Genomic DNA, 27,653 nt, shown 5'->3' on the forward strand with positions numbered 1-27,653 from the left:
AAGCTGCGCACAATCGTTTTCGAGTCATGTGTTCCAATTATAATGAGCTTTCTCATTTACTTTCAACAGAACTCTCTCTTTATTCTATAAAAGTTCTTCTTTATAGTTATCTCCGTGGAAATCGCTGACCACATACTGCTGTGAGTCGGGGCATAGCTGGCCGGACTGGCTTAAAACTTTCCCCCACCGGGTTGGAGATTTCCCTCTTTCTCCTTTTGTCTTTCTTGTTCCATCTTTCTCTTTCCCTGTTTCTCTCTTCCCCTTTCTCTTCCTCTTCCTTTCTCTCCCTCTTTTCCTCTGTCTCTTTCTACTCCTTACTTTTTCTAATTAGCTCCTAAGTAGAATTAATTTTCCTCTTCTACATACTATTTGTTTAGATTGTCAGGTCTATAATGTCTCTGACCACATATGGCTGTGAATCGGGGCATAGCTGGCCAACTGGCAAATAAAATTCCCCCAACGTGTCGGGGGCATTTTTAGACGTTTTTTGAATAAATCGACAGAACTACTTGTTGATTTAAATAAATAAATCTGGCCTTAATGAGTCTATCAGATACGGGGACCTAGGAGAGTAGTGTCGTCTTCATCCTCCTGGCTACGAAGATTCCTACCCCGTATTTGCTGCCGTTACTGTTGCCACATGCAGAACTATGTTGCCGTTTGATGTTGTTGTAGTCCCATTTCCGCTCCATCTCATCTCACTGATCCTCGCTATTGCTATCTGCAGCTTGTCCGATTCTTGCCCGTTTTGAAATGCCTATGGTCGTCATCGAAGTGGAGCCGTTTGGATTTATTTCTCTTGTATCAGTTTCGGTAATCAGTGAATTGTCAATCGAACTGGTGATTGGCCAGATGCAACTTATCCCAGTGGTGGGGCTGCCACCTGTCGCCTCCGGGGAGAGGCGTCTTGGGGGGTTACTATTGGTGCTGTCCAGATAGCGTGGATGCATGTGTTTGGTGGTTATTAAAATTACCACGACGTTGAAGGCATGTATTTCGGGAAGTTTGTCGAGAGGAGAAAGCTAGTTCGGGGGTCGCGCTTTCGCCATGAGTTGGGCTCTCTCTTTTTTTGGAATTTTTTATTTTTATAGCCTGTACCCAAAGGGTGAAATGCTATACTAGTTTTGTGCGAATGTATGTAACACACAGAAGGAGGCGTGGCAGACCCCACAAAGTATATATATTCTTGATCAGGGTGGCAAGCTGAGTCGATATAGCCATGTCCGTCCGTCCGTCTGTATGAGCGCAAGGATCTCAGAAGGTACAAGAGCTAGAATAACCAAACTTGGTATCCAGATTCCCATAAGCCCTAGGCAAGTCAAGTTTATTTTTTTTATTCTGATACACCCCCCACTCCCGCGCAATTCGTGTTTTTCCATAACTCCCGTAGTTCGCACTAAAATTTGGTAACTTTATCCCGTTAGTGATTATGTGTCTGTATGCCAAGTTTCATCATGATAGGTCAATTCTGAAGAAAGTTATAGCCATAAGTAAAATCGCTGCTCATGAGAGCTGCCGGCAGCGCTGCCCGCAGCTGTTGTTGTTGTTGCTGCTTGGGTTCAACTTTGTGCTGCACATACTCATATAAACACGCAGAGACACGATTCTGGTGTAAATGTACATAGGCTATTGAAACTGTAGATGAACATATCTTTAATTTAATTAAGTAATTTCATTAATATAATTTTTTATAATTATCAATAAAAATTCTCTCTTTCATTTTTTCCTTTTTGGTGGGAGGTACAGGGTATTTAAGAGTGAGCTCGCTCAACTTTAGCATTCTTTTCTTGTTTCTGTTTAACAGGGAGAAGGAGGCGTGGCAGAAACCACTAAGTAAATATATTCTTGATCAGGATGACAAGGAGAGTCGATATAGCCATGTCCGTCTGTCCGCCGTCTGTATGAACGCAAGGATCTCAGAAAGTATAAGAGCTAGAACAACAGAACTTGGTATTCAGATTTCAGTAAGACCGAGAAAGCACGAGTTTAAGTTTTTTTTTCGATGCATCCCATTAATTAAATAAATTTTATTAAACTTTTTTTAATGTTCTTTTTTGTGGAGAGTACAGGGTATTGTACTGTCGGGCTTGCTCGACTGTAGCGTTCTGTCTTGATTTTAATACGATATTTTGTAATATTTTTCTTTCGACGGTCTCAGAATTTGTAGAGTATGTTCAACACACCAACTAGAGCCAATTGCATAATATACAAGGTGTGGCAATCATATCCATAAACCTGTTCCATCAATTGAAACGTTTCGGTAAAAGGTTTACCAATTTTAAAACAAAATTTGATGATGAAATGTCATGAAATTCTCACTGGACAATCGATAAAGATAGGAGATTTTAACGCATCAGTAACTATCGACATATAGATAGCACCACCAGGGGGCGCTAGATTCAAAAAGTCCTGTTTACTTTGGAACGCTCCTTGTACATACATATGGAAGTTAACTGACTGTTGGCAATTGCTGACCCAGCGTTTTGGGAAAGCTGTAAGGTTGTTACTCTGCCTCTCGCCGTATACTCTGTATACTCGCCGGCCAGAGTTTATGCTGAAATAAATTAGGCACCCCAAAGTGCCAAGGTGTCCGCCAATAAAAGAAGGGCGGTACGCCAAGTGAATATGTTCCACGTGGTTTTTAATTTCTTAATACAAAAACAGGAGGGTGCGCTTCAATGCGCGTTTGTCTACTTCTCAAAACGAACTAAAAACTTTTCTCCAACTTACAACTACTTAAAACTACTCATCACTCGGCATCGTGACGACGCGTTGCGTAGCTGGCAGCCGTGCACGTCCCCCCTCCCTAAGTTGAACATGATTCGGTTGGGGGGGACGGCCACCAGCGTCACCATTGGGAGTCTTCCCACATCCGCCATCCGTCGCAAGCCATGTGCCTCCGCCTGCGAGAACATCACCCAACCAATGGGCTTTGTGGGGCCGTCGATCTTCTCCAGGACCACCATCGGCTGCTCGCTGGCCATGCCATCGGGCTCCCTGCCCCACGCCACAAACACCGGCCAGGGGACTCGAGGCTGCGCCACATGCGGCATCGTATGCCGCACATGCAGCTCCTGTAGGCATTTGGCGTAAGCCAGGAGCGCCTCCACGCTCTGTATGGCCCACTCCAGCCGTCGGCGCTGCTCGCTCTGCTCACGCCCTTTCCGCTGGCGTTCGTGCAGCCTCTCGCGTCTCTGATGCTTTCTATTTTTGCTGCTGTCGTACGACGCGTGCCGCTTCCCGCCAAGTGAGATATGGTTGTGCCAGCTGTTTTGGTAGCGCTGCCACTTCTCAATTTCGCGGTCCGCCAGTGCTACCCATGCCTGGCGGTCTCCTCGATAACACGTTATCGACGGCCGCCCGCCGCTCTGGCAACTCGTCAACTTCGTCGGCTTCGGTGTCTTCTGCGTTCACCGCTTTTAGATCTCGCACATGTGCCGTTCTACCTCTGCCGCCCGCTATTGGTCGCACACGATGGGGATATGAATGCTCGCACCGTGAATGGCCCATCGAAGCGAGGCGTCAGCTTCGCCGCAAACTGCTCGGCTGCGTTGGACAGGTGATGTTGTCGCACGAGCACCTCGTCGCCCAGTTTGGGTCGCCACTCGCGTCTCCGCAGATTGTACTGGCGTGCCTGAGTGAGGAACTGTTTCAGCGCGCGACTTGTAAACTGGGCTCCATTGTCTGTGATGAGTTTTCGCGGCGTCCCAAACAGCGCCAGGATCCGCTCTCGTAGGGCCAGCTTCACTGCTGTCGCTGTTGCCTTGCGGATGGGGACCAGTTCTACCGACTTGCTGAACTTATCCACAAGGACCAGTAGGTACGCGTTGCCCCGTTTGGACCGCGGCAGCGGCCCTACGATATCGGCGCATACGACGTCCCACGCTCCCTCCGCTGGTTTGAAATGCATCTTGCCTGCTGTCAGCTGTTGCTGGGCTTTATGGCCCGCCGTAACGACGTCGTGGCATTTTCTCAGCACCTCCTAACGTAAAGGCGTGGCCACGTATAGCCTCCACGGTGACACCTCATCTTCTCCCAGCACGTGGGCGATGCGTCTGTATAGCCTTTCATTCTGCATGGCGTAATCGGGATATTTGCTGGGGTTCTCTAACACCGTTGTCGACAGCCGCTGTAACCATTTGCAGGTTGGCGTCACCTCTGGCTCCACGCGTGCCCGACCTGCCACCTCGCGCGGCTGCCTGCTCCTTTTTGGTACTGGACATCGAAGGTGTACTGCTATAGCTCCAAGGCCCAGCGTGCGATGCGGCCGGTGGGGCTCTCGATCAAGTTGAGCCAACGCAACGTCAAGTGGTCGGTCACGACGGTAACACGATAGCCCTCCAGATGGCCAGGCACTCCTTCTCCGTGGCGCTGTAGTTGACCTCTGCTTTCTGCAGTTTCCTACTGGCGTAGGAAATCACGTGCTCCTGGCCGTCTACGTTCTGTGTCAAAACCGCGCCCAGCCCATACTCGCTGGCGTCAGTCTGCAGGCAGAAGCGTTGCGTGAAATCGGGGCACGCTAACACCGGCGCTTCTATGAGCTGTCCTTGGATGCATTCAAATGCCTCCTGCTGCGGTGTTCCCCAACTCCACTTGCGGCCCTTTTTCAACAGTTCGGTGAGTGGGCCGACCGTTGTGGCGAAGTTTGGCACAAAGCGTCGGTACCACGAGGCCATCCCGATGTACTGTCGCAGTTGCTTTAGATTTGATGGCGGCTTCAGCTCGTGGATGGCTGCCACCTTCTCCGGATCCGTTTGGATGCCCGCCTCCGTCACTAGATGTCCCAGGTACCTAATGGATTTACGAAAGAATTCGCACTTAAACCGATTTATTCTCAGATTGGCAGTCGCCGGAACACCTCGCGCAAGTTGTTGAAGTGTTCTTCGAACGTCCTGCTAACCACCACTATGTCGTCGAGGTACGCAAACGCGTGCGGTGCCATGTCCGGGCCGATGACGCCGTCCAACGCCCTCTGGAATGTCGTGGGAGCCGAGTGCAGGCCAAACGGCATCACTCGCCACTGGAACAGCCCGCGTCCTGGCACCGTGAACGCTGTGTATCGCTGGCTTTCGCGCTCCATGGGAATCTGCCAGTATCGATTCCGCAAATCGATGCTGCTTATGTATTTGGCCTGGCGCAGATGCTCCAAAATGTGCTGGATCCGCGGAATTGGGTACGCATCTGGTTCTGAGCGTTCGTTCAGCTGTCGATAGTCGATGCACATCCTCCAGGCGCCTGTTTTCTTGCGCACCAACACAATGGGTGCGCTGTAGGCGCTGTCAGAGCGTTCGATGCAGCCCTTTGCCAGCAATTCGTCGACTTCTTGGTTGATCACTGCTTGCATGGCCGGATTCCGGGGGTAATACCGCTGCTTGATGGGACGCTCGTCTTTCATCCGGATTGTGTGCACCGCCGCCGACGAGACTCCTGTGACGTTCTCGAAGCTCGCCAGAACCCCCTCGATGAACCTGGTTACCGTCTGGGCCTGATGCTCCGTTAGGTGGGCAGCTATAGTGGGCCCCGCCTGCGCATTGGTCACCAAAGCTGCATGCCGGGACCTGCGGTTCTGCCTCCGCCGCCTGCGTGGCCGTTGTTCGTCCGCTCGCAGTTCTAGTTGGCCATATGGACGTAATATAATCCCAGTGTGAGCTCGTCTACGCATCCGGGGAGTGTGAGCAGTGGCAGTACTACGCGACTGTCGCCCACCGTGATCGTTGCCTTCGTCTCTTCACGGACCGTCTTCTGTGTCCCGTCAGCCATGGACACAGTCACGCTCACGGACTGTACATTTTCTCCGTCTGGCGCCCGCAGGCGTTGCGCCAGCCTCGGACTCACGAAGCTGCGTGTCGCTCCGGTGTCCACGACCGCCTCTACTAGTAAACCATCACAGTCTACTGATAGCGCGGCCGCTAACCTGCGTGTTGTTGTTAGTGGGAATTTGCTTGCGTGGGCTCGCCGGGTGTTGGTGTGGGGCGGGCCCCCCTGGCGTTTCCCGTCGCGCGTCAACAGCATTCGCTCGCACGCACACCCATCTTACTCAACGTCTACAGATGGGTGCTCGTCGATGCGTGTCCGCTGGGCCAACAGGCACTGGCTGTGGTATCGGCTATGGTATTGGCACGGGACGCGTGGCGTTTGGTTCGCCATTACCGGCCGTCTGCGCCCGTGTTCAGACTGCTTCGCATATGATAGTTGCCGCCTGTTCGTACCCATCGAGCGAGCTCACTTCTTCGCCCGCCAGGCGGAGGTTGGCGCGTACTACTGGCAGCCCGTTGGCGTGGACGAGCCTCAGCTGCTGTACGGTCATCTCCGCGCTGCGCATCAGCCGTTGCATCGCTCGGACATACTCTCTAGGTGTCTCTGATGCACCCTGGACCCGGTTATATGCTTCCCGCCGCCCTGCTTCTATATGGGGGCCTGCTGGATACTCTTTTAGTAGATCTTGGCGGAACTCGACCCACCGTTGTGCCAAATTCCGCCTTGACCACTCCCACTCCTTTGCCTCGTCGACCAGGACTTCCGGCAATACTGTCACCAAATCGTCTAGTCGCACGAAACTCATATCTACCTTATCTTCCAGGTCCCGAAGGAACGTTCTTGGGTCCCCGCTGCCGTCAAATCGGACACCCCACTGTGCTACCTGTGTCTGCGACGCGGCTCGCCTGTCTCGTTCGGCTGGTGTTGGCGCATGCTGCTCTGCCACCGCCAGCGCATTCGCGAGTGGTGGCGCTGGATTCGGTGCTGTTGGGTTATCATCGTCAGGTGCACCCCCAGCAGGAGCAGCAGACGTGATGGGAGCGCAGGTCTGGCTCGACAGTTTCTGGAAACCTTCCTCCATGGTCTGGGCCAATCGGTGGGTGTACCGCGCAAACGATGCCAACGAATCGGCAATGGTCTGGGACAGGTCTGCCGTGGAGGGCCCTGGAGTCGCTGGGGGTGCCGCTGCGGTTGCCGTGGGCTTGGCTGTGGACGCTGCAGGCGAGGCCGCATTGACGCTGGAGTTGGCGATGTCGTCCGCGCTGGAGTCGGCGACGAGGCTCGCACCGGGACCACGGTTGGTGTCGTATTAGCCTCTATCGCGACGAGTAGACCTTCCCGTACGTCCTCTTGTTTCAGGACTCCCAGCTGTCCGACAGGCACCGGGCTCACCTGGCCTGTTGCTGCGGTACGCGATGACGTGTTTTCATGATACGCCGCCAGCTCTTCCAGGCGGGGTCGGTACTCTTCCTTGGCCGACTTCACGAATGTGGATAGCCGCGACCGCAACGCCTCCACGTTGCCGGTCTCTTCAATTTCGAACTCACGCAACACCGCGCTGAGCTCTTCCTTCCGCAGCGCACGTATCCAGCTCGTTCGTAGCATCGTAAATCCACGCGCTTCTCTCTCTTGGTCGGATATAACCTCAATCTTCTTTGGGGTCCACTTGTAAGGTTGTTACTCTGCCGCGGGTATACTCGCCGGCCAGAGTTTATGCCGAAATAAATTAGGCACCCCAAAGTGCCAAGATGTCCGCCAATAAAAGGAGGGCGGTACGCCAAGTGAATATGTTCCACGTGGTTTTTAATTTCTTAATACAAAAACAGGAGGGTGCGCTTCAGTGCGCGTTTGTCTACTTCTCAAAACGAACTGAAAACTTCTCTCCAACTTACAACTACTTAAAACTACTCATCACTCGGCATCGTGACGACGCGTTGCGTAGCTGGCAGCCGTGCGTCGTTACAAAGCCAATGACCAGAGTCGTGGTTGCGCCAAATGTGTCGCAACTGCGGTATTGCAAAGTTGCATTCATAAATGCACTAATTGGTATGTATATGATTTGTTCTAATTGATCTCAATAAATTCGAAGACGTTATTATTTAGATATTCTGTTTATTGCATTCAAAATTCGATGTTTCGATATCGATAGTATCGGTGGATTCAACTATCGAAAGCCTTACTCTAGCAAATTGAGATGGGCATTGTCAGTGCGTTTTGATCGTGGTTCATTGCTGCACGGCATTGACACGAGCGCCGTGATTCATATTCCGAGTTCGTGCGTGATCGTATTGACTCAATAAAGCATAAAAAGACACAAATGTGAATTTAAAATTATGATATGTTCTTATAATTCTTCCCCTCTTTTGCACATAGTCTATCTTAAAACGTTGCGTTATCTCTATAACCAAGTATATCAAACAGTTTGTCCTGACTGATTGGTGATCAACACACAGCCCAAACGGTAAAAGCTAGGAAGCTGAAATTTGGACTCAAATATCCTTTCATAGTATCCATCATAGTCTAGGAAAGGCTTTGGAAAATTCGAGCTCCAAAGGGGAAAACGAGCTTTAAAAATATTAGTTATAGTGGTCATGTGTGTGTACGTTTAACGAAATATTTTGGCAAGACCAAAAATGTAACGTATGTATCAATTTGTAGGCTCTTCCCTATGGATCCTGGTCGGCGGTGTCACAGAGTTCAAGGAAGAATTCCCGCTTGCTGGCTACAATCGCTCGTTTCAGCAATCGTCTCGCTTCTCGGTGCCCTGCATGCAGAAGGTCAAAGATGGGAACACCTCTTGCGAAGGTCAGGTTGACTATGGAGCCAACACCTGCCCTACTAAATGTGTGCTGCGATCCGCTAATCAATAGTGTTAGTTCTAGGTCCGAAAACGCGTCCAGCAATATCCGGCCTCGTGCGTTGGTAACGTTGTTGCCCCATTCTAGCGCCCACGAGTTGAAGACGCCCGCAATTATGACTCGGTTATGCCCTCTGGCATCATCAGCTATTGCATCTAGGACTGCTGCAAATTCCGTCAGGGATAGGCTAGGTGGTAGGCAGCAGCTATATATCCACAGACTAGCCACCTTGGCTCTAACGAAGAAGTGGTGAGCTCTAACATTAGAAAAGCATAGCGTTCTAGGTCCGCACAGCCGTTTTACCGGACAGGTCAGCGACCCAGCTACTATTGCTGTGGACTTTATATTGCCAGGCTTACCTTTTCCTCGTTGACAGTTTGCAGCAGCAGGTCTTGCGCTGCAATGCAGTGGTTGAGGTTAAGCTAAAGAACCTTTACCATCTTAATTGTTGAACCGTCTCCTTAAATGCCGGGCATTTGAAGCTGGCGGCAGCATGGTCCGTTACTGGAAGCTTTTTCCTACTGCACAGTGCACATATCGGGCTGTCAGTGCAATTCTTAGCTGTATGCCCTTTATCGCCGCATCTGAAACAGGAGTCTTTCAGATCCTCGTCGCTCGTGAATTTTGCTGCTATGTGGCCAAAGCCCAGGCACTTATAGCACCGTTTTGGGCATATTACACTCCGAATATGGCAAACGACCCAGCCTATGCGCACTTTTCCCAGTTCAGTAAGAGTCCTTGCTTTATCTGTTGGGAGGGAGAGTTTGGCTATTTGCTGCCCACCGTTCACCTTGCGGATTGATTTAACGGCCTGTGGCCCGATTTTCAAGTCGTTGATGCTCGATCTGACTGCGTGCAGTACCTCCTCTTTCGTGGTCAACTTGTCAAGGTGACGGATCTCCAATTGAGCCTCTTCTACCAGTGGTTTGACCACGGCTATTCCACTTAGGGCCGCCTCTACTGCTTTGTGCACCTTACCGATGTCGTTGGTCGGTGCTCTACTAGTTGCCGTTTCCTGTTCTCCGAATGCGCTGTACATCACCTTTTAATGGCTGCAATTCAGGTGCAGACTTTAATTATTTTGGGATGTGCGCATACTGAGCTTCGCCGACGCCCTTGGCTATGATGGCGTTTGGCCTGCTTTGCACGTGCCTGGCGCTTGACTCTCGTCCATGTGTCTGCTCGGGGGGCAGGGGAGGTGACTGTAGGGTTCCCATTTCCCTTTACCACCTGCGAAAATACTTGTGGCTGGGTGCTTGGGACCTGATCCTGCGGTGCGTTGGTGGCCTTGTAGGGGCTGACTAGACGTCTTTGGCCAGGGATCTATATTTTGTACACCAACTTCGCTTCTGGTAAGCGTTAAAAAGCTGTCAAAGTGTGGGAGAGCAGAAGTGATTTTAGAAAATTATAAATCCGATTAGCTTTAAACTTGGTTTATGTGTATATAAACTGCGTTGTATGTTTGTAATTTTTCATTAAAAAGTAGAAGAAATAATTATCAGGGGTGCCACAGAAAACTCCGGTGGCTTCGGCTACAGTTGTTTTTGAAAACTCCAAAAAAATACATCGGTGCCACAGAACTTCGAAAGAATTCATTTTTTCAAATTTCCCTTCCAAGCCAGCTGTGAGACGGACGACCAGACAGACGGACATGGCTATATTGTCTCATCGTGTCATACTGATCAATAATATATATACTTTGTGGATCTGCCACGCCTCCTTCTGTGTGTTACATACATTCGCACTAAACTAGTATACCCTTTTACACTTTGGGTATAGGGTATAATGAGCTATTTGTAGTTTCTTATCAAATACATCTTCTTCTTCTTCTTCGTCACCTGAAACTACCTCAATAGAATTGAGGAACTCATTAAAAGAGAGCAGGTATTTCACTCTGACTTAAAAGATGCTAATGTCTGCGAGTTGTCAATGCATGGGGTCGGTCTTGTATGGGATCAGCGGCCAAAAATACCCATAGTGGAGCAAGATCAGATGACTATATCACATAGCTCCCATAAAAATGACCGATTCAGAATAAACTCTTAGTACACAATTTGTTTTGTTTTGTATTCGAATTAAACAAAATTTTGCTTGTATCCTTTTAAGAAAATTTTACATCACCAAATTTAATCCAGATCGTAACCATATATCGCATAGCATATAGTTCCCATATAACCAACCGACTATGAACGAGCCTCAGAGATCGGTCTTGTGCGGAATCGGCAGCCAAAAATACTTCCAATAGAGATATCCGTTTAATTTTTTGAAGTGAAACTTCGTATTCACGGTTTTGTCTGCTGGATCGGCAAGATTTTGTGTGACGAAAGTGACGTCAGCAAGACACACAAGCAATACACGACCGATACCGAAGCGAACTTACAAAAACAAAATGCGTGTAGTTGACTCCAAAGAGACACACAAGCAGATTGTTGCACAACAAAATATACGTACATATATAGTGCGTGTGTCGTTGCTCGATTTGTCTCAGAATTTACTCATAACTCTTCCGGTGATTTTCGTTGTTGATGTTGTTGTTGTTGTGCTCCCGTTAAACAATTTCGTGCCCACTGTTGCATTAAAATAAACAAGCAATCGTCAGCAGTTCTTTTGTCTTCTGCTTATTTATGACTACCTGGTAGGTTATGATTTTGAAGAGTCGCTGATTCTCGTAGTTCAGGCGCACATAAATGAATAGCAAGCTGGCGAAATTTAAGTTTTGAATGTAAACAAAAACGCTTGAGCACTAAATATATTTATGGCTATGAGTTCTTGTTAAATCGGTCTATCATAGTGAAACTTGGCATACGGACACATCATCACCAACTGGGGGTATTTTCTAAGTTAGAGTTAGAAATTCCAAGAATTACGGGAGTTACGATTTGCTGTGGAGAGGGGGGACGGAGGGAAATTCCAAAATATACATTTTCTGCGTATTCACATAAGGCATCTGGGACTAAAATTTGGTGTTCCTAGGTCTTATAGTATCCGAGATATATCATACGAATGGAAAATCAGGAAAACCCCAATAGAGGGGAAGTGGGGGGAAAATCAAAAAAAAAACTCGTATAGAATACACACATAACGCATCTTTGTGCAAAATTTGGTGTCTCTATCTCTTATAGTCTCTGAGATCCAGGTGTCTCGTCATGCTGATCAAGAATATATATACATTGTGGGGTCTGCCACGCCTCCTTCTGCTTGTTACATTTTTCAGCTCCCGCAAACCTAATATACTTCTGTACATTTCATGTACAGAGTATAACTACCAGGCGAACGAAGACAAAAATGATGTTAACTTTAAACGTTTTAACACTTTTTGTGTTCTTTTCATTTATTTTGTCTGTGAACATTTATTCGCCTGCGCCCTAGCGTTGCAAAATAATCGGTGTTGATTGAAACTGTCCGATTTTTGCCGATTTTCCCAAAAATAAAATCTATCAATTGTAAAGCTGAACAAAATTAATTTTTATTGTCGTTTTCGAGGAGATCAGACAATTTCAGTTATATATGCTAATTCAGGTATGCATTTGACATTATGCGATCAATCGACTCTCCAAAAACAAATCGATATTTAACAAAAATGTTAAACATAGATTAAATCGATTTCGAATCACGATGTTTCACTTATATCGCGTGTCTCCCTGACACACAACTTTTTATAGCCTGTACCCAAAGGGTGAAAGGATATACTAGTTTTGTGCGAATGTATGTAATACATAGAAGGAGGCGTGACAGACCCCACAAAGTATATATATTCTTGATCAGGGTGACAAGCCGAGTTGATTTAGCCATGTCTGTCTGTCCGTCCGTCTGTATGAGCGCAAGGATCTCAGAAGGTACAAGAGCTTGAATTACCAAACTTGGTATCCAGGTTCCCCTAAGCCCTAGGCAGGTCTCAAGTTTATTTTTTTTATTCTGATACACTCCCCCCCCCCCCTCACTCCACGGCAATTCGTGTTTTTTTATAACTCCCGTAATTCTTGGAATTTTAGTAATTACGTCCAGTTAGTGTTTATGTGTCCGTATGCCAAGTTTCATCATGATAGGTTAATTCTGAGGAAAGTTATAGCCATAAATAAAATCACTGTCCATGCTCTGCTTGCAGCGCTGCCCGCAGCTGTTATTGTTGTTGCTTATACTTGTATATACACATACTAGCAGGTATTGCCCGTCTTAACCCGGCTCAATATAATGTTTTCAATGTATTTATTTTGTGTGTGCATAACCTACCCATATGTTTTCACCTTATAAGTTACCAGTGGGAAGGCATTTAAGGTATTTAAGTGAACATTTGCTGTTCTTGACCAAAATTTGTTCAGTAGTCCGTTACATTCTTGTTCTTGCCAAACTATTTCGTTAAACGAACATGACCACTATAACTAATATTTTTAAAGCTCGTTTTCCCCCCTTTGGAGCTAGAATTTTCCAAAAGCCTTTCTTAGTGTGCTTAGTGTGGATACTATGAAAGAATACTTGAGTCCAAATTTCATCTTTTACCGTTTGGGCTGTGCGTTGATCACCAATTAGTCAGGACAAACTGTTTTATATATAGAGATAACGCAACGTTTTAAGATAGACTATGTGCAAAAAAGGGGAATAATTATAAGGGTATATCCTAATTTTAAATTCACATTTGAGTCTTTTCGTGCCATATTGAGTCAATACGGTCATGCACAAACTCGGAATATGAAACACGGCACTCGTGTCAATGCCGTGCAGCGATGAGCCACGATCAAAAAGCACTGACAATTCTCATCTCAATTTGCTAGAGTAAAACTTTTGATAGTTGAAGCCACCGATACTATCAAAATATCGAAGTTTGAATGCAATAAGCAGAATATTTAAATAATAAAATCTAATTATTTATTGAGATCAATAAGAACAAATAATATACATACATACATCTGCCCGCAATGCGAAGCAGAATATGCGTAGCTCCGTTATTGGGTTTCTGCTTTACTATCGCTTACTCAGTCGTTGCCTAGCGACGGTAACTGTAAACTTTTGGCGTTTTGCCTTTGTAATTAACATTAAATGGTCAAAACGAAAGAAGAAGATAGAGCCAATGACTTGCAGTTGTTGTTGTTTTTAGAGCATTATATTTTTTACAATCAAACAACTGTGTTCGATTGTATGTTGTTTCTCTTTACTTTTTTAACCGTACGTAGAGAACCGCACACATAGACACGAACTGTTGCTTGTTGTGTGTGTGAGTGTGTGTATGTGATGTCCCCAACTATTTGATATTTGTTGTTGCTGCATAAAGATATTAATGAAAACCCTAATGCCAAATGCACTAAATAAAGAAAAAACAAGTAAATAAGCTAAAGTCGGGGGTCCCGACTTTGAAATACTCTGTACATATGTTTACAATAATTATAGAAAAAAAATAAGAAAGTTTAAAAAAATTTGATCGATTTTACCTTTCTCGGTATTCGAACTAACGTAAAGGGTATATAATTGCACATATACAAAGCAATTGCGTCTATGTGAGTGTATGTATGTTTATGTGCGTCTATTTGTGTCTGTGTAAGCATTTTCGCAGTCAACTAAACAGCAACTTCAACAACAGCCGTGGGCAGCACTCCAGCAGCAAATGTATTTATGGCTATAACTTCTTGTTAAATCGGTCTATCAAAAAACAAAAACAAAATTTTAGTTCGAAATTCCAAGAATTACGGGAGTTAGAGAAAATCGCATTTGCGGGGGAGAGGGGGGAGGGAGGGAAATTCCAAAATATACATTTTCTGCGTATTCACACAAGGCATCTGGGACTAAAATTTGGTGTTCCTAGGTCTTATAGTCTCCGAGATATAGGCGATTATACGAATGGAAAATCGGGAAAACCCCCATAGGGGGAAGTGGGGGGAAAATCAAAAAAATAAAACAAACTCGTATAGCGTACACACATAAGGCATCTTTGTGCAAAATTTGGTGTCTCTAGCTCTTATAGTCTCTGAGATCTAGGTGATCATACGGACGGACGGACGGACAGACGGTCAGACAGGGCTAAATCGATTCGTCTTGTCATGCTGATCAAGAATATATATACTTTGTGGGGTCTACCACGCCTCCTTCTGCCTGTTACATTTTTCAGCTCGCGCAAACCTAATATACTCTTGTACATTTCATGTACAGAGTATAATTACTTTTAAAAATGTTATATAATTTTCAATTAATTAACATTTCTTGCTCTGTCAGTGCAAGGCGAATGTACATACATACATATGTAGATACATATGTATGTTCATACATAGATGTGCACATATGTGCACGCAACTACACGAACAGCTGCTTGCATGTGTGTGTGTGTATGTATACTCAGTTATCCCCAACTGTTTGATATTTTGTATTGTTTGTTCTGCCTGCTTTTGTAAAATGCATATTTTGAAAATCCTTGAATGCAAAGTTGTAGATTTAGTTACGTAGATTACATTACCCAAATCGATCGGACTACATTTATAACACAAACTTTTCATTTGAAATAGTGAATAAATATTAAAACCCCAATAATAAAAAAAGCTCCAACACAAATTTCGAAAATATAAGTATGCAGTTTTGTTTGTATTCTTTAATTGATTTTAGAAACTAAGTTTTAAGTCGATCGCTCGAAAAATGCGGATTTTTCAAACAAACTTTGGAGCTACTTTTCCCCCTTTGGAGCTCGAATTTTCCAAAAACCCTTCTTAGTGAGCACCTACATTATGACAGGATATTTGAGCTCAAATTTCAGTTTCCTTACTTTTACCGTTTGGGCTGTGGGGTGTTGATTGTGTTTCAATTTTTCCACGGAAAACCCCCCCTTTTTCATGTCCCAGGAAAAATGGTGAAAAACCAAGTATACAGTTTTTCTTGTATTCTTTTTGAGAGTATACAAACTAAGTTTGAAGTTAATTGGATGCAAATTGTAGATTTTTCATACAAACGTTGGAGCCCGTTTTCCCCCCTTTGGCGTTCGAATTTTCCAAAACCGCTTCTTAGAGCTCACTTACACCACTGAAGACAACATGTGTCCAATTTTCAGCTTCCTAGCTCTTATCGTTTGGGCTCTGCGTTGATTGCAAATAGCTTTTCGTTTACCGAATTTTCCACCGGAAAATCATTATTATTCAGGCCGCAGGAAATATTGAAAATCCAAGTATACATTTTTTTTGTATTCTTTGTGAGAGTATACAAACTATGTTTGAAGTTAATCGGATAAAAATTGTAGATTTTTCATACAAAGTTGGAGCTCGTTTTCCTCCCTTTGGAGCTCGAATTTTCCGAAACCCCTTCTTAGTGCTCACTTTCACTAGAGGGATCTTGTGTCCAAATTTCAGCTTCCTAGCTCTTACCGTTTGGGATGTGCGTTGATTGCCAATCAGTCAGTCAGTCAGGACAAACTGTTTTATATATATAGAGATATAAACAAGCATAGACAAGTGATGTAAATGTAAATCTGTACATAAAGATGTCTTCTATGCATGTATTAAATAAATTTTCTTAATTAATTTAATAAATTAATTAATTTTTTTTTAATAATTTAATTTTTTTTAATACTTTTTTTTAAATTTTTCTTTTTTGTGGAGAGTACAGGCTATTTTACTGCCGGGCTTGCAAAACTGTAGAACTCTATATTGTTTTTTCTTTACTCTGTTCATCGGGCTGGTTACAAAAAAAAGCAAAGTGGCAGCGCCACGGGAGGTCCGAAATTTCAATTTTTCGCAGCCATCTTCGCGGTCTTCGCCATCTAGCGGTACTGAGCGACGAGCCGCGGTGCTAAATGCAGTCGCGCATTTGCAGGGTTGTGTCCCGATGGCACCCCAAAGTAGGGAAACATCAAGGCCGCGACGGACGGATGCCAAAGGCACAAAGAAATCCACAGCCTATATAAGGCAAGCCCCAACACGCCTTTCCTGTTTTTGGGGCAACTGTTCCGAGGCGGCGACCTGTTTTGTATTTTTTTGAGTGCCGGGACCTGCAATCAGAAAAAAACGTGTTTAGGACGTGTAACCACGACAATATATATAGAAACCAGAAACAGTTTAAAGATGAGCACGATAATAAAAATAATATATGCAAATATATATACATATATGTTTATAAATATGCAAAATATACCTACCGGATGCCTAATTAATTGTTCAATGGTTTAGGGGTTATTGCCATACATCGCGCAGATACACGGTCCGCGTGGGAATGGTGCGTACATGGGCAGCAGTAGCACCGGCGCAACATTACCAGTGTCACTATAAGCGGCAGCGCTAGCTGCATCGTAGTAGTGGCACCACCATCACCAACAGCAGCCATAGTGGCACGGCAGCACCGTCATCAGCCACAGCAGAATCAGCCGCAGCGCGACAGCACCAGCAGCACAAAGCGCCGCATTGTCCATAATGACACATTAAATCAGAATCAGTAGGGGCATGAGGCTTACCTGAGACCTTTATACCAGTTCCGCATGATGCCATTCGGATTGTGTAACGCCGCTCAAAGATTGTGCAGATTAATGGATAAGGTTATACCAAACGAGCTGAGGTCCAACGTAAAGGTGTACTTGGACAACTTGGTTGTCTTCGCTGCAGATTTTAACACCCACTTAGAGTACCTGCGTAAAGTTGCCGAATGCCTGAAAAATGCGAATCTCACGATAGGATTACTGAAATCGGGCGGCGCACTTCGAACAGATCCGGAACGGGTGGGGGCGATACAGCGCATACAGGTACCAAGATCCATAAAAGAGGTCAGAGCCTTCTTAGGAACCGCCGGATGGTATAGGCGATTTATGAAGGACTGCGCCACCTTGGCAGCTCTGCTTACTGAGGCACTGAAAAAGCGATCTGGAGGCCGATTCTCACTCAGTGGCGAAGTCGTTGCAGCATTTGAGGCATTGAAAAAGCGCCGGTGTTAGTACCCGCGGATTTTTCACTCCCATGGCGTCGGAGCCGTATTATTCCAAGTGGATTTGGTGGGAAATGAGAGGCCCATTGCGTTATTCTCGGCGAAGATGAACAAGCACCAGGTGAATTACTCGGTGACAGAGAAGGAGTGCTTGGTGCCGGTATTGGCGATACAGAAGTTCAGGCCATACATCGAAATGATGCCGTTTACGGCAATAACCGATCACGCCAGTCTGAAGTGGCTGATGTCCGGGCGTTTGGCGCGTTGGTCGTTGCTACTCCAAGGCTTCGACTTTGAAATTACGCACCGGAAATGCTCCGACAACATCGTGCCCGATACTTGTATGCTATCCAGAAGCACCGAAGCATTAGAGGAGTTGGATTTCTCTCCAGGAGACCTGTTGGGGATAGAAACCACAGAATTCGAGTCAGACGAATATCAAGAGCTGATTAGCGAAATTCAAAATGAAAGAGAGAAACTACCTGACTTGAAAATCGAGAACGGCGTGATCTATTCAATCGGCTAGAAGATCAGCTCGAAGGCAGTGGTTAGAAACTGTGGGTCCCGCGTGCGTTGGCCGGCATGCTTATAGCTAAGGCCCATACCGAAGCGTCAACACATGGAGGAGTGGTGAAGACGTTGTCCTGGCTGCGGCGGCAGTTTTATTGGCCGGGAATGGCCAAAGACTTTGCTGAAGTGATCCAGGATCCGACATATAATGCTGCACGGCTCGCAGTACAAGTTGGAGAGGAAACTGGGGTCCTTGGGCGAGCACGAGTACGCGGCATTGGGTGCATCAGACACAAGCACAATTACACGCTGCGTATGAGCGCAGTAGCCTTCGCTATAACCGGAGTGCACGGGGGCTAAGACTAGCGCCCGGTCAGGAGGTATACCGGCGGAACTTTGTATTGAGCGCTTTCAGCCGCGCGTTCAATGTGAAATTTGCGCGGAAGTTTTTAAAAGCCCGCGTGAAGAAATCCATGGGGACCAACGCGTACGAGTTGGAGGACTTGCAGTTGAACCCGCAGATAGAAATATAGATGAGAATAGGGAGGAGAATGCAGCGAGAACGACTTACCAAATGGCCAAGAGTGGGTGTGGCCTACGTTGGACGCCGCGGAACGCCGAGGCAACGCCGGACTTGAAGCAGAACAGCAACAACCTCAGCCGTTGGATGCGCGCTAGCATCGCTTCGTCGTGCGCGCGTCCGCCCACTCGGATGTTTGCGGTGGTATTGCATCGGGCTGGTCACAAAAAAAAAAAAGAAAAGTGGCAGCGCTACAGGAGGTCCGAAATTTAAATATGTGGGAAGTTCGAATATTCCCTACTGAATATATAATTCGGATGTGTTTAACATAAAACAATAAGTACTTTATTAAAGGTTTGCTGTAACCGTGTACTAGCAAGCTTGCCTCGTGGAGATCGATTGTACATCATAATATATCGGAACTAGGTGTTCGAATTAGTTGAGTATGATTAGCAAAAGATGGCGCTGTTCAGAGTCGCCACAGTACTCCCTCTCTAGTGATGACGTCACGAATCGGCGAAGCGCACCCGAAACTGCTTTTCATACGTTTTCGGGGCGGGGCTGGTATGGGTGGAATCATTTACTATGAAGGCTGGTTTGAGTCGGTCCAACGAAACTGCTACTATCTTCCCGTTGATCATCAATTGGTAGACACGGTCGCTCCGGCAATCGACAACTTCATAAGGACAAGAATAAGGTGGCTCGAGGGGGTGCTTTACTGCATCGGTGCGGATGAACACATGGGAGCAGCTGTCAATACCTTTTAACACAAAAAGTTTTTGATTAATGTGGTGTGCAGTAGGCGTCGGCCGCATTTTCCTCATATGCTCGCGAAAGCTGCTTAAAAATGTTGAAGTGCATGTCGTCAAAAAATTCATTAGGTAAACGAATTTGAGTACCATATAACATTTCAGCAGCTGAAGAATTCAAATCTTGCTTAAAGCAAGTTCGGAGACCAAGAAGTGCAACTGGAAGCAGTTGAGGCCATGGCATGTCAGCATTACACATTAAAGCAGCTTTGTATGATCAGTGCCATCTCTCAAGAATTCCATTTGATTGCGGGTGGTAGCCAGTAGTGTGAATGTGTTCGCTACCAACGAGATAAGCCAGTTATTTGAACAAAGCAGGCTCGAACTGGGTGCCTTGATCCGTGGTTATGGTTTTAGGTGCTCCAAATCGTGAAATCCAGTGAGTCCAAAATGCTTGCGCGATAGTCTCGGCGGTAATGTTGGTAAGCGGAATTGCTTCTGGCCATCGAGTGAAGCGATCGATCATAGTGAGACAATATCGGTAGTTTTGATGCAGCGGCATGACTACGATGTCTAAGTGCACGTGATCGAATTTTCCATTCGGAACGCTGATTTTGTTAGGCACCAGGTGGCTGTGTCTGCTGATTTTCGAGCGTTGGCATGGTAAGCAATTTCTGCACCAGCTGATGACATCTTTGTTCATTGACGGCCAAACAAACTTTTGCTTTGTTTGGTGCAGAGTTGATCGGCCACTTGGATGGGACAGATTGTGAATAGACGAAAAGACTTGATCCCGCAGAACTTTGGATATATACGGCCGCAAATATCCATTTGCAAGATCGCAGTAGAGCGAAACGTTGTTGTCGTAGCGAACGGTCATACGTGCTGTAACTTCTTTCGGCATTGCTGAGCTTCTTGGAGAAGAAACCAACAGGATGCCAAGCGTCGTCTATGTACTGCTCCAAAGCGGCTCCTATGGCAACATCAGAGGCATCGCAAATCAAAGCAAGTTTTGCATTTGGAGACGGGTGTGACAAAAGTGCTGCATGCCTCAAAAGCCGATATCCGCTCTGGTGTCCATTCAATTTTGCGTTGGTCGTTCTTTCTGACTTTTCTAAGTAGCTCCGACAGTGGCGCCTGTTCCTGTGACGCATGGGGCAAGCATCTACGGTAGTAATTTATTATGCCAAGAAATCGTCCGAGTTGGCTGATAGTATCAGGACGCACATAGGTGGCAATGGCATCGATTCGACTGGTGGGTGGTTTGATGCCATCTTTGTTGATGACATAACTGAGGAATTGGACTTCTGGTTTTGCAAGTTGACATTTGCTCAGCTTAATCCGAAGTCCGTATTTGCGCAGGATTTGAATGACGGTCCGAAGGTGCTGTTCGTGCTCTGCAATTGAGTTGGACATGATTAAAATATCGTCAATGTAGCAATACACAAAATCAACGCCACGAAATATGTCGTCCATAAATCGTTGGAATGTCTGCGTAGCATTCTTCAATCCAAAGGGCATATATAAAAACTCAATTAAACCAAAAGGAGTGCAAACTGCCGTTTTTGGTATATCGCATTCAGCCATTGGAATTTGATAGTAAGCTTTTACCAGATCCAAAGTTGAAAAAATCTTTTTCCCATACAGCTGCTCCGTAAAATCGTGGATATGGGCAATTGGGTACCGATCAGGTTCGGTGACTGCATTGAGTTTACGGTAATCACCGCACGAGCGCCAACCACCATCCTTGTTCGTCACCATGTGCAAGGGGCTACACCAAGGGCTCTTTGAAGGACGGCATATGCCTTCGTTGATCAAAAAGTTAATCTCGGCCTTGGCTATCGTGAGTTTTTCGCCGGCAAGGCGACGACGTCTATCTGAGATCGGGCTGCCAGTGGTTTCTATGTAGTGGCGGACGTTATGTTGGCAGGTAGAGTTTTTTCCAGAAATTGTGATGACAACGAATTCGTGAAGGAAGTCTTGAAGCTTAGATACGCCCTTTACAGTTGAAACAGACATGTTTTGTGAATTGGACAAGTAAGCAGGTGTTGCAAGACCAGTGATTGAGTCTATTAACTGCTTCTTTGTGAGATCTATGAGTAGTTGGTATTCGGAAAGCAAGTCTGCACCAATAATAGCAGTTGGAATATCTGCTACGATGAACGGCCACGTTAGACAACGGCGGAGTCCCAAGTTTAGTTGCATTACATGTGTACCATATGTATGGATAACCGTTTGGTTTGCTGCATATAACAATAAATCGTTTTGTTTTATGTTTTGTCTAACCAACGATCGTGGTATGACAGATACTACTGATCCGGAGTCGATCAGAAAACGGATGTGTGATTTACGGTCGATGATGGGCAGACGGCTTTCTTGTATGACTATAGGCTTTGGTTTTGTGTCGCTGTCAATTGTTTCACTGTCGGCCACCAGCGCGTTGGACGGCAGCTGTTCTAGTTTAAAGACTGGGCGCGAACGCATGGTGGCTTGCATTTCTGCGCTTTGTCGCCGAATCGATGATGGTAGTAGCATAGTTTTTGCTCTCCGTTTGGCTGCTGCGATGCATCACTGAATTGGCTGTGGGACCGTTGGTCGGACTGGCCTCGTGATTTGATACGCGATCGTTCGGCTGACTGAATGCGTTTTACATCCTTTTGCAGATTGTCAAACTTTTGGAAGAGTGAGTGTAATGAGTCTGCAATATCATGAAGAGTGGAAGAGCCTGTGGAAGCGACAGCATTAACAGTGGTTGCGGGCTGTGGAGCAGAGGCGACGGCAAACATTGACGTTGCGTTGACTGTGTCAAGCATTTTGTCAGCTATTTTGGCGAGCTTGTCTAAAACATTTTCCTCCCATACTGTCAGCAGTGGTCGGATATTTTGTGGCATCTCAGCGAGGAAAAGCGTGCGAATAATATTTTCGCTGCTTGGATCCGGAGCAAGACGGCGCATATGTGTTAATATTTCCGATGGCTTTAAACCGGACGTTTCTCCTCCTTGTAGTAAACGACGTAGTTTGGATTCTGCCGATTCTGCAAATTTTTCAAGAAGACGATTTTTTAAAGCTTGATACTTATTTGTAATAGGAGGGCGAATCACCAGATCCTCTACGGCCAAAACCACATCTGCGCTGAGATTAACAGTTACGTGATCAAACTTGTCATCGTCATCGTTGATTCCATATAGGCGAAAAGAGCGTTCAACCTGGGCAAACCACAAGTGGGGGTTGTTGCATGTGAATTTTGGTAGATGAATTGCAACACGTTGCGTGACTGCCGGGGCGGCAGCTTGCGGCACACTAGCAGATGAACTAGCTTGCAATAATTCAATTTGCCGCTGCAGGTCTCGAATTTGCTGTAACATGTCGTTGTTGGCCATATTCATGTCTTCTTGCATGTTGTTAGAGTTCTTTCTCTCGAAGATCAGCTTCCTTGGTTTTAGAGAACGCAAATTATAGCGAGGCTGTTGCATACACTAAACGCTGTGTGTTTTTCCAAGAAATCACTTATGACGCGTTTTGTGTGCTGTGTGATTTTGGAAAACGGTAGCATGCGTGGTAAACAAAAGAATTGCGATAGCACTGAGTGTTTCTTAACGAGGTCACCAATGTGGGAAGTTCGAATATTCCCTACTGAATATGTAATTCGGATGTGTTTAACATAAAACAATAAGTACTTTATTAAAGGTTTGCTGTAACCGTGCACTAGCAAGCTTGCCTCGTGGAGATCGATCGTACATCATAATAAATCGGAACTAGGTGTTCAAATTAGTTGAGTATGATTAGCAAAAGATGGCGCTGTTCAGAACCGCCACAAATGTTTCGTAGCAGCGCCATCTAGCGGTACCGAGCGACGAGCCGGGGTGCCAAATGCAGTCGCGCATTCACAGGGTTGTGTCCCGATGGCACCCCAAAGTAGGGAAACATCAAGGCCGCGACGGACGGATGCCAAAGGCAACTGTTCCGACCAACGAGGCGGCGACCTGTTTTGTATTTTTTTGAGTGCCGGGACCTGCAATCAGAAAAAAACGTGTTTAGGACGTGTAACCACGACAATATATGTAGAAACCAGAAACAGTTTAAAGATGAGCACGATAATAAAAATAATATATGCAAATATATATACATATATGTTTATAAATATGCAAAATATACCTACCGGATGCCTAATTAATTGTTCAATGGTTTAGGGGTTATTGCCATACATCGCGCAGATACACGGTCCGCGTGGGAATGGTGCGTACATGGGCAGCAGTAGCACCGGCGCAACATTACCAGTGTCACTATAAGCGGCAGCGCTAGCTGCATCGTAGTAGTGGCACCACCATCACCAACAGCAGCCATAGTGGCACGGCAGCACCGTCATCAGCCACAGCAGAATCAGCCGCAGCGCGACAGCACCAGCAGCACAAAGCGCAAAGCACCGGCAACACCATCGGCAGCCCGTAACAGCACCAAAACAGAGCTTGGCGCTCCGAATAAATAAATAAAAAAAAATACATACAAATATGTACACATAGGAAGCACTCATAGATATTTAAATAAACAACTTCATGTAAAGGAAGATTGCCAATTGCAGTAGCACGCAGTCATTTATTTATAAATTAAGATGTTCCTGACGTTGGTGATTATTATGTTCGACCGACTAAGGATTTATTATTCAATTAACACAGTGCATTGTTGCACTAATAAAAGACAAGAGCTCGTGTATTCCGAACGGTTTAATATCCAAAAGTCAACTGACTGCTAAGAACATTATTTCTTATAACTAAAGCTAGCCCTGTACCTCAAACATTCTGACACCGCGGCTCGTGCATGGTGTCGCATATCAGCTGCTTACATCGCGGAGCGTTGCACTCTGCAATGACGGTTTTCGTTGTGCAATATCCGCGGACGTTGCTGATCTTGCACTATTATCACGTCGGCTCTGCTTTGTCGATTTGGCAACTTCTTTGTCGCTGAGTGATCGTGTTAACTTTTATTCTAATATTTATATTGCGCCCATGACCGTCGAGAGCTCTCGTTAGGGTTTTGATGCACATAAAGAACCGCATTGGCCGTTGGCAAGCCTTCTTTATTTCGTGTTATATTAATTTCTTTTACAGTTTACATATTTTGGTATTCACACTCAATCACATTAAAATATATGTACATATGTAATTGAAAATTAATTATTTTTTTTTATGGCCGCATTGTCCATAATTAACAACAGAATACATCTATACATCAGAAGACATCCGGACTATGGCTATTAAGATATTCCTAGTAACATTAATGTAAGTTGTTGTTATCTTGTTAAATTACAATTCACTATAAGAAGTATAGAAATCGACTCATATGAATCAGGAAGAAAATCTAGCAGAATATCTAGCAAAAATGTCGTTAAACAACATGCCCTCAACTACCAACCCCTCCAGTTCATCCCCACTAACTCTATTTTCGACATCGCAAAAACTTCAACTAACAAACCTTATTGAGCAAATTGTTCAAAAAACAACTAATCCGGTCATAGAGGAAGAACAGGAACCTCAAATGGATTTTAATAGAAATTTAGCTGATTCTGAAAAGGTGCCAGATATCGTGAAATGCCTAAGAGAATTTTCAGGAAAGGCCAGCGAATTCAGCTCATGGAGAAAATCAGTAGACAGAATTCTACAAATGTACGAAGGCCATACAAATTCGCCTAAATACTTTACATACAATTAGACATAAAATTATCGGCGAAGCCGCTGGAGTCATATCGTACACCCCTTAACTGGGTAAGAATTAGGCGTTGTCTGATGCAACATTACGCGGATAAGAGAGATATTTGTACTCTAGAATACCAATTAAACACATTAGTGCAAGGTGGAGATAACAAAACATGGTATTATCAGAAGATCTATGAAATTCTTTCACTGATTCTAGACAAAATAGATTGTTTAGAGTACCAGGCAGAAGCGTTGTTGGCAATGACAAACTCTTATAGGGATAAAGCACTAGACACGTTTATAAGAGGATTAAACGGTAACTTGCCAAGTTTGTTGAGTGTTAAAAGACCTACAAGCTTGCCAGAGGCATTGAATATTTGCCTTAAGCTAGAAAATTTGAATTACAGATCGATTCAGGCTAACGCCATGCATAGCAACTTATCGCAGTATGCCAGGCGTGGACCTCAGCAAAACTATTGTAATGATGGAGGCAGACAATTACCTCCAAGACCAGCCCGTAACTTTTTTCCGGAATTAGCTCATTTTGGTAAAGGTAATCCTAGATTCGCGCAACAGCAACCACAATTTCCACCGGCACTACCGCCAAGACGGCAACCTCCACCGACTCCAATGGAAGTAAATAGTTCAATCCAAACGCGTCAAGTAAATTATCAAAATAGGCCACACCAGAATTTTTCAAATTCAGCAAGACTACAACAAAGTTTTTCAAATTCAGCAATGCCACAACATTTTTTTAGCACCACAAAATGCATTCAGGCAATAGAACAACCAAATACAAAAAAGGCCACATTCACAGATAAGCCATCAACCTAATAAGCAGCAGAGAGTTTTTAACACAGAAGCACTTGTTCATCATGAACAAGATTATGTACCAGAATATGATACTAATGAGGCAGGTCAAGATTATCCAGAGGAATTTGCAGAGGAAAAAGAATTCACAGATGAAGAAGATGTATAAAATAGCTACGAAATTGCTGACGATGTAAATTTTTTAGACTAGCGTCCTCCTCATTACCGTACTATGAGTTCGAAATGAGGAATGGAAATAAACTAAAATGTTTGACAGATACAGGTTCAAATAAAAACTATGTTAAGCCAGCACTTATTCGAGCACCCATCTGCAATGAAGTCCCATTTGCAGCTAAAGCAATTGGAGGCGACGTTTATATTACTCATCATGCTTATATAGACATGTTTGGCAACAACATAAACAAGCAAACATTTTTTACTACCTAATCTTAAGATATTTGATGGTATTATTGTCCACGATACAATGAAAGAATTAAAGGGTATAATAAAAATCATTTTACATTATTAGGGAAGTATAAATATAACACGAAAGAACTACCAATGACTCGTGTTGCTAACATAGAACTTAGACTTTCGCATTTAAATGAGAATGATAGCCAAGTAATTGAAGAAATAGTTCATGGATGTCCAGGTCTTTTTGCCGAACCTGATAAAAAGCTCACCTTCGTTACTCAAGTTAGGGGAGAAATAAGAACAAGAACCGATACCCCAGTTTATTCAAAACCCTATACTTATGCTATGAATGAATTATGAATTATTAGATAACGGCATTATTCGTCCGTCAAGGTCACCTTATAATTAATTAAGGTCACCTTATAGTTCTCCAGTTTGGATAGTACCGAAAAAAGAAGATGCGTCAGGAAAAAATTTAGAATGGTGATCGACTATAGGAAGTTGAACGAATTAACAATCCCAGATAGATACCCAATGCCAGAAATAAATACTATCTTATCCAATCTTGGAGAGAACAAGTTTTTAAAAGTGGTTTTCATCCAATAGCGCTAAAAGATTCTGATATTGAAAAGACAGCCTTTTCAATAAATATCTGAAAATTCGAGTTTTTGAGACTCCCATTCGGGCTGCGCAATGCCCCAGCAATTTTCCAGAGAACGCTAGACGACATATTAAGGGATCACATAGGTAAACGATGCTATGTTTACATAGACGATATCGTTATATTTGGGAAAACAAAAGAAGAACATTTTAGCATTTTAGAACATTTTTTTTTTGAGACTTGGAAAATGCATATCTTACGTTTTACTATTAGTAAAGATGGATTAAAGACCAGCCCAAAAAAAGTAAATGCAATAGTCAATTTCCCAAAGCCAAAAACAATACATGATCTTCGTTCCTTTTTGGGAATGTCAGGATATTACCGTAGATTTATTAGGGGCTATGCAGAAATAGCAAAGCCATTAATTTCGCTTCTTAGAGGAGAAGCTGGTAGAGTTTCAAAAGCAGTCTCAAAACGAACATTCATAAACCTAGATGCAAAATAGACAGAAGCCTTTAAAAATTAAGCCTTATTTCTGAAGATGTTGTTTTACATTTTCCCAGATTTAATGAATCTTTTGAACTAACCACAGATGCATCAAATTATGCACTAGGCGCTGTGCTCTCACAGGGCAGTAGACCGATTACATTTCTATCAAGAACACTGAGTTCTAAGGAAGAGAACTACGCAACAAATGAGAGGGAAATGTTAGCGATCATTTGGTCACTTCGAGAACTACGCTGTTACCTCTACGGTGTTAGTAAACTCAACATTTGAACAGACCATCAACCTTTGCGCTTAGCAACAAGAATACGAACGCTAAAATGAAAAGAAGGAAGGCACAGTTAGAATAGTATAATTATG

This window comes from Scaptodrosophila lebanonensis, unplaced genomic scaffold (assembly GCF_003285725.1).
Source record: "Scaptodrosophila lebanonensis strain 11010-0011.00,11010-0021.00 unplaced genomic scaffold, SlebRS2 tig00000224-arrow-arrow-pilon, whole genome shotgun sequence".
NCBI classification, from domain to species: Eukaryota; Metazoa; Arthropoda; class Insecta; order Diptera; family Drosophilidae; genus Scaptodrosophila; species Scaptodrosophila lebanonensis.